Raw genomic sequence first — 7,567 nt, forward strand, 5'->3', positions numbered from 1 at the left:
CAACTGACCAACTTTATAACTTCATGACTAGAATGTCAGCATACTAATCTAAAAGGTGGAGGGAACCCAGCCAAGTAGCTGGGCATTTGACTACCATGATAGTTGAATAGATGAATTCAGCTTTCAAAATTCATATTCTGACTTATTTGAAACAAAATTCTGATTTAATCTCTCATTATCTAGACCAGAATTCAGCAAACATTTTGTATAAAGGGCCAAATGCTAAATATTTTAGGCTTGCAGGGCAGATAGTCTCTGTAGCAATACTCAGCTCTGCCACTGACACACAAAAGTGGCCTTAGCCAATATGTCAACAAGTGGACATAACTGTGCTCCAATAAAACTTTATTTAAGAAAACATCTGGCCATGAGCTATAGCTTGCCAACCCCTGATCTAGACCTGTTGGATTTTGTTGTTCTGTGATTATCTATGAGACATTATGCCACATTGCTGAATTTGATTGAGTTTTTCCAATGATTTGTTTTGCCATCCATGTAGATGCAAAAATTTGTTTATTATATTTTCTTGTCAAATTATAGCCTTACAGTTGAATCATCCTTACTCTTTCCCTACCTGATTTTCTTTTCTACAAACATCTGATTCAATTTACTGAACAATCACTAAGTAACAAGCAAAATTCTAGACACTGGAGAAGAAAACTTAAAGACTCAAGGTATCTTCTGGGAGACAATAGGCTGTTAGGGTGATTTTTATAAACAAAATGCACTGGAATGTTATGCAGCTAACATGGATAATTGGAACCAGACAGTGGGGCTTCAAAAAGAGGTGCTGTAAGCAGAATAACTGCCCCCCAAAGATGTCTACGTCCTAACCCCCAGAACCTGTGAATAGGTTACCTTACATGCGAAAGGATCTTTGCAGATGTGATCAAATTAAGAATCTTGAGATGGGGAGATTTTCCTGGAATACCCAGGTGGACCCCATGTAATCAGAAAAGGTCCTAAAAGAAGCAGGAGAGTCAGGAGTTGGAGAGAAGGAGGAAAATGTGAAGGAAACAGACAGCAGAGTGATTTGGGGGAGGGGTCATGAACCAGGTAATGCAGGCAGCCTCGATGGAAAAAGGAAGGAAAGGAATTCTCCCCTCCCCACTTCCAGAAGGAGCACAGTCTTGCTGACACCTTGAGTTTTAGGACTTCTTACCTCGAAAGCTTTAAGATAATAAGTTTGGGTTCTCTTAAGTCACTCCATCTATGGTAATTTGTTATTGTAACAGTAGGAAACTCACAGAAGGAAGGAATTAATTCCTCTGCAGTGGAAAGGCTGTGGAAAGGATGCTGGAGAGGTGGTTCCTGAACTGGGTTTTAAAAGTTATTAGTATTAGTATTTGGAAAGCAGGAGGAAGTTGGGGAAAGAAAGGCCATTCCAGGCAGAGAGAGCAGTGCAGGAACAGACTCAGAGGCTCAGAAGAGCTTGCTGCATTTGGGCAATTCTGAGAGCTTTGCTAATTCAACATGGGGGTTCTGTTGAAGCAGGGCTATGGAGAGCGATTGAGGTGGAATGTGGGTGGAGGAGAAGAAGATACACTAGTAAGCGGTCATGATGACAAAGCCTCATTTGTTCCAAAGTCCTCAAGGTCATGACTGGAGGAGGCAATAACCCAGAACCTCTGCTCACTGTTCCTGAAATTTGGTAGCTAGAGGCTGCCACTGTGTCCCTCAGTTTTCCCATCTTGGACGTCCTTCAGGTGTCATTTGCCGCAGCAGGAATGGGGATAAGTGTGCAAAAAAATGTATTCTGATGGTAGTTTATCTAATAAACTCTTTTGGACCAGAAGATGAAATCTGGAAGCCTACCCTGAAAGAAAATATAGCCAGATGCCAGGCAAGGATGTGCACAGCTGAACTGCTACTGTTACTCAAAGCAGATCACTCCCCCTTAAGCAGAGATGGTGAAAAGGGGTTGGTGTTTTTATTCCAGCACATGATCAGGTATTTACTAAAAATAACTATGTTCTTTACACCGTGCTCATATTTGGGATATATCCCACCACCAACAGAAAAATGCAGCCTTGAGTTTTGCATTTGCATTTGCTGCAATGGCACACATATTTGCAAATGTGTTGAGATTAGCTTGTTTTCAGAGATAGTCCTCCCTGATCATTGGTCGTTTCTATTACAAAACATGTGTTAAACAAAGTCTAATTGATCACTTGCGAACTGACTTTGCTCTGATTATCCTGTTTAGGGAATGTAACTGGATTTGATCTTTTGCATTTCAAACCACTGACCTGGTCCCAGGAGAAAACTTTTCAAGGGGGAACAGCTCTGATTTAGGCAGATACCATCAAAATAGAAGGAGGGAGAAATAGATAATGTATTTGTGTCTAGCTCAGACATATGCTCACATCTCCTCTTATAAAGGTGGAGTTCTGCTTCCCAAGGTTTGTTCTAGGATGCTGCATTTGGGTGTAAATTACTTGAAGCTAAGAATCATATCTAGTCTTCATTGTTGCATCTTCCACAATCCCTAATACAATATCTGACGCTCTAGGTGTTTAAGAAAATGAATGAATGAATGAAGAAGTGCATTCAGAATAAATGTAAAGTTGGAATTAAGAACTATGCATCTTCGCCTTATTATTGATGGCCATGTTTTCTTATCTTTCCCAAATTATCTGGTTGAATGGGATTTCTTTTTTCCACTTGCATACTTCCTTGTTAAAAGACTAGCACCCTCTTTTCTAGGGACCAGTGAAGAAAGAAAAAGATAATCAGATTCACACCAGGTTCATAGGGCTTTAAACAAGAATTCAATCTGATCCTGGCCACCTATTGAAATTCTCTCCATCCATGTCTGTGCTGTATGGGAGGATATCATATTGCTGAACTTGTAATAAGATTCAGTCATTCTGATAAATATAAATTATTTATCACTTACTTCCCATTTTATGGCCTTGATGGTATTTGGAATTATATTATCCAGCATCATAATGCTCCCTTTGCCACTTCTCACAGTATTGAGCCCCTCTGCTAAAGAGACAAGTTGCAAATGCAGCATAAGAGTGACAGGCTTTCTAACGGATAGATGACGTGATTGGATAATTTAATCCCAGCCACTTACTGCATGGGAGCCTTTAGGAAGGAGAGAATCACATTAGCTATTTCTCCCCTTCAAGGATGTAAGCAAAGGGACATTAGTCTTCTATGACTGAGGTATTGGCTTGATTGCGCAGCTCCCTTCTCCAGGAGAGGGGTATGTGGCATGAGCTATGTGGGTTGTTAGTCTCCCATAGCAGCTTGATGAGGGGCCTTCAGATAGTTCAAATCAGAGACTGTCTGGGAAGAGGTCCCCTGGCAGATAGCTGAGCATCTAATTCCACGGGGAGAAATATGAGTGCACTAGGAGACTGGAGATCAATGTCTCATGGCTTGTTGAGGTTATTAACTCAAACACCCTCACCATTGACCTCCAGAGCCCAACAGCACTATTCCTGGAAGTGAACAGAAATGAGCAGAAACCAGCAATAAAAGCAGAGAGAAAGTAGAGGGGTTATCTGATTATATAAGACTCTTAGAGCAAGAGCCCTTCACTGCTGACACCTTAGGAGATACATGTATGTAAACTGAAGCAATCCTGGAACTGGGATTTGGCAAGGTGTTCACGTTCTTCTAAAGCAAGGCAAACAGAGTCGGGGTTCAAGAAGATCACTGAGCCAGGGATAGGGAACAGCAGCTATGAGAGTTAGGCAGCTGGTGATTCAGGAAGATGGTATGGTCTTGGGAACATCAAAGATGTACGTGCTGATAGAATCAAGAATACATTAATTAGAAAGGAGGTTCTGGCCAAAAGACATGAAAAATGAAATAATCAATATGTCAAGGGGAACTTGTTTGCAGTGATGGATGTAACATCTGGTAGGTGGTGACCTCCTGTAAAGAAGTCAATATTGATAGAGCCAGTTGGTCATTTGGGGATGTTTAAAAAGGGGGATAGGGTCAGCAAGTGTGCCCTCTCTAAATGAAAAGACTGCAATGCTTCAGAGAAGTCAGTGAAATGTTAATACGGGGTGGATTTCATTGATAAGCAATCTTGGGATTTATTTAAACTGAAACGTATTCATTCAAATAAGTCCTCCCTGGCACAATTGTGCTTCCCTTTCACTCCCCATAATACTTTTTACTTTACTCTGTGTTCTCATAGCAGGAGGAAATCACCAAACCACCTCTCATAATTGTCTCTTAATAAAATATAAACTCTACAAGTGCAAAGGTTGAGGATGGGATTTTTTCCCACTATATCCCCAGTGCCTAGAATGGGGTATGGCACTCTGTATGTGCTCCATGCATATTTACTGAATGTCTAGATTCTCCCTTTCCCCCCCTTTCTTTTCCTAGTTGCTTTCTGCTCACTCTCCAGCTTCAACTTGCAGCCAATACCCTAAGCTACCTAAGATAAAGCGAATAGTAGAAACCTTTCTATAGAGCTGAAAGCACCTCAGATGTATCCACTCTCCTTTCCAAACAATATCAATAGGGAGAAAACAATCTGGAGCAGTTCTGAGTCATTATTTAGTCTGAGCTTGATTACCTTCACAACTGGGAGCTCACTTCCATTCTGAATTCTCCATTGCAATTTTTGGGAGGTATTTAACTATTTCTTTATATTTTCCTATAGTTAACTTAATATACCTTCTTACAACTATCACAGAATCATGATTTTTTGCCCAGTACCAACAGAGTAAGTCTACAGACATTCCATTACTTGAAGAAAGACAAGTATTTCCCCCCTCACCTCAAGCTGTCAAATTGAGCAGACATTAATTTCTAGACTCCTCACCATTTTAGCAATCCCCCTTTGGCTGCATGGTAATTGGAGGATTTCTCCTCTTAAAATGTTATGCCCAGAAACAAATCTGTCCCAAGAAAACATAGTGGGACCAGCACAGAATAGAGTAAAACTATTCTCTTCCAGAAACTAAAAATAAATGCACATAGAAGAGTAGCAGTAACAGCGTTAAACTAACAGCATTTTGCTGTTGAACAAAACTTGTTTCAATAATCACCTCCTGAAACAGTCCTGGCTTTCTTTTCTTTTCACTCATGTTTGCGTCAATTCCATGCTTTTGCTTGTTTTTGGTTCTCATTTCAGCCTGTTGGGGTTGCTTTGTGGCTTGATCATTATCCTTTTCCAGGCATCTATTCCTTCCATATCTCATTTCAGCCTGTCGGGGTTGCTTTGTGGCTTGATCATTATCCTTTTCCAGGCATCTATTCCTTCCATATTTTGCATCATCTGCATATTTGTAAGCATGCTTGCTTGGTTTCCATTCAAGTTATCGGTAACAAGATTGAACAAGACAAAGCCAGAGAGCAAGCATTTCGTCTTTCACTAGAAACTTTGTTTCAGGCTTCTGTGGCTGCTAATGCACCTTCTTCAGGAGGGTTCTATTTTCTCTGTGCAGTAGATCCATATTGCAGCTAACATTAACCATCTTATCCACAAGGATATTGTGAGATACCCGATCTTACTGAAATTGTGATATAGGTCTGAATAATACGTTCTTTACCTACAATTGTAGTGACCCATCAAGAAAGAAGAAGTACAAGCCACTTGCCTCTTACTGTGAAAGAGAAGGGTTGTGCTATCAGTAGGAAATTGGTCGTCTTCTGAGCCAGGCAGGAACATATATGGGATCCTGAAAAATATGTCATCAGTCGTTTCTTTCAGGCTTAATCAGTAGTGTTCTTAAACGACCTGGAATTCACAACAACCTAGGTGGGGGAGCTTGTTAAAAAAGCAGAATCCTGGACCCCAACTCCAGAGTTCCTGATTTAGTGGGCTAGGGTAAAGTCAGGGAAGTTGTGTTTTCACTGAGGTTTCTTAGAAGGTTCGGATGCACGTGGGTGACAGACCGCACGTGGACAGAGTGTCATACTTACTCCATGGAGAGGGTCAGTCTTGGCTCTCATTCACTAGCCCCCCACTCCCTCCATTATGAGCCCTCCCTGCTAGATCCCTGGGCATCATTTGCTTGAGACTGTTGCATTGCTTCCTAGACATTTAAATTGACCCATCCTGGGATACATTCACTTGAAGCCTAACTTCCTAATCTAAATATGGTTACACATTGAATATTAATGTTGATCCCAAATATGTCGCTTGATCTTGGTTCCAGCATCTCACCAGGCTTGGTATGGCATGTTTTAGGGTAAGTTAAACTTTGTATAATCTGTAAGCAATACCATTATACGGTAGCCTTTTCTGCATTTACTTAATGCCAGACCCAAGCATTTGGCCTGTGAGTCTGGTGACAGTAATACCATTTATTAGACAATTGCTGTGGGCCGGTTACCTTATGTTTATTATTCTGTGTAATCATCATATAAGGACTAGATCCAGAACTGGTAGGCCTGACATTTATGCAAGTTGAGGAGCTCTGTTTAAGAAAAGGAGTAAAAAGTAGACATACAGTATTAGATAGAGGGCATTGAAGACACCCATACAAATGAACTATGCTGGATGTTAATCTTCAATAGCTCCACTGCAACTCCACCTGGATCTTTGACGACACTGACATATATGCGCATCACCCCGGTACCAATGAAGAAACGGACTTAGCAAGCTTGAACACCTCGTCAGGGATCACACAGCCAAATATGGGAGAACTGGGATTTGAACCCAGTTCTGCTTCACTTTGAAGATGACACCCCCAACCTAACAATGGACCTCTTCAAATGAGATGCGCCCATGCCTCCCAGCTGCTCTTGGTTTGGGTGACATCTCGTTTTAGGATGTCCCTGCACACCCTGAACTGAGGGCAAGGAAGAATGAAGACACTTGACTTGAGATAGGACATTTAATTGATGTGGAAGAGAGAAGGCTCAGTGATTAGGTTTATAGGTGCGTATGTTCTGCCTCAGTCCCTCTCATCAGTTTATGTTGTTTTCATGAAATAGAACAAAAATTGAACTTTACTAGTTAAGGATATTTAACGTAAAATCTTGACAAAAAGATGGTTAATAAGTGGGAGAAGTGGGTAGTTAATTGTTTGAGAAACTATTACATGCCAAGTATATATTCCTCACCACAGACCCATGGGATAGACACACAAACCTCAATTTCCTCAAGGACTGAGGAAACTGAGACTCAGAGATTAAATAGATAGGTTAAATCTTTACTACGATCACAGTAAAGAAGAGGTTGCTATTTATTTTAAATGGCAGCAGTTTAAAATAAAGGAACTTTCTACAAAACGTTGTGTCAAATTCACATTTATTTTAACACAAAATAAGTTAACATAAGATAGTGGTTTCTTGAAAAAGGAAAAAAAAGATGAGGTTTATTTTCACAGATATGAAATATGATTTATCCTATGTGGTAGAGCATCATTGAAATTCTTTAATTGCCGTCTACTTAAGGGGTTAGTTAAAAAGAGTTTGAAGGACCTATTAACACCCTGTATGAAAATGTGACAGAAAAGTAAGAGAGTAGACATTCCAACTTCTAATTGTGAAATCGTTCTGTGTTTGGGTTCAGTGCGATTTTCAGCAAGCTCATTAAAAGTCCTGTAAGGGACCATCTTTCTACCCAGAACTGATTGCAGGC

This window comes from Camelus ferus, chromosome 35, assembly GCF_009834535.1.
Source record: "Camelus ferus isolate YT-003-E chromosome 35, BCGSAC_Cfer_1.0, whole genome shotgun sequence".
NCBI lineage: Eukaryota > Metazoa > Chordata > Mammalia > Artiodactyla > Camelidae > Camelus > Camelus ferus.